This window comes from Otolemur garnettii, unplaced genomic scaffold (assembly GCF_000181295.1).
Source record: "Otolemur garnettii isolate 467f Iridium unplaced genomic scaffold, OtoGar3 scaffold00022, whole genome shotgun sequence".
In the NCBI taxonomy this organism is placed as follows: domain Eukaryota; kingdom Metazoa; phylum Chordata; class Mammalia; order Primates; family Galagidae; genus Otolemur; species Otolemur garnettii.
In genome coordinates, this window is record NW_003852417.1 from 15,154,119 (window position 1) to 15,155,319 (window position 1,201).

Here is a 1,201-nt window from a genome sequence, read left to right on the forward strand (position 1 = left end):
CGGGCTGGGGATTCGAACCCGCCACCTTAGGTGTATGTGGCTGGCGCCTTAGCTGCTTGAGCCACAGGTGCCGAGCCTCTATATACTTTTAAATAAAAACACCACCAATCTTCCAAGCAAGGTGGGTATTACTTGCTACTCATCTCACAGACTAAGAATTCTCCTCTTCTTAACTAAAGAAATGCAGTGTTGAAATCCTGCAGCCTAGCAATCAGATGTGGGAGTTGAGCCCCGGTGTGACCTTGCAATCTCTATGTGTCTAGACTGGAGTAAGAGAGACAAGCTTCCTTCACCCAGATAGAAACCAAACACCTTGTGTGTCTGAACAAATGAAGGTGTGTTAAGGGCTTGGAACCATGCACTAACTCACATCGGAAAGTTAATTTCGAAAATAATGCAATTCTGAGCTTATTTTCACACATGCTGCCTCGTTTCATCTAGATTTGGACTAACTTACATTGGGGACTTACTCCTGAGAAGAATGTATAATTCTACCTCTTTCCACACACGGTGCTTATTTTTGTTTACTGTACCTATCCAGAATCCCCAGTTGGGTGTTAAAATCAGCTTACCTACTGGTGTGGGCTGTGTGTAAGTCAGAGGAGCCTGGGCTAATATGACTAATATGATTCTTCTTTTAGCAGGCACAGGGCAAGAACTCTGGAATTGTCATTGTTGTCATTGTTGACCTGGAATTGTTTCCAGATTGAGGCGGGAGGGGCTGGCAACAGGTACTCTTAGACCCACTAATACATGTCACTTGATGTTATAGATATGCTATGGGACTCAGTCATCTTGGCTACCCCATCTGTCTCCATGAAGCCCTGGCAGTATTCTTTTGCTGAGAGCTGAGGAGTTTTGAGGAGGCAGAGTGCTTTAGGGTGGAGAAAATGAAATGAGAAAGGGGCTCCCTTTTTAATCACCGATGGCTCCTACACACAATTCTGTGGGACCGGGCCGGCCAGAGGGTGCTACACTCACTCCTCTCTGGGGTGTTTCCCACAGAATGTCTTGCTTCCCAGTTTTCCTTGATGACCCAAATACCTATAATTTCTCTGAAAGCCTATATAAAAGACACACACGTTTTCTGCCCTGACACTTATAAGATAATTACATGTGGTATGATAAGTCACTCGTAGGATCCATTATTTTACTAACAAGAAACAGCCACAGTGTCTTTTCTTTTCTTTTTTTTTTTTTT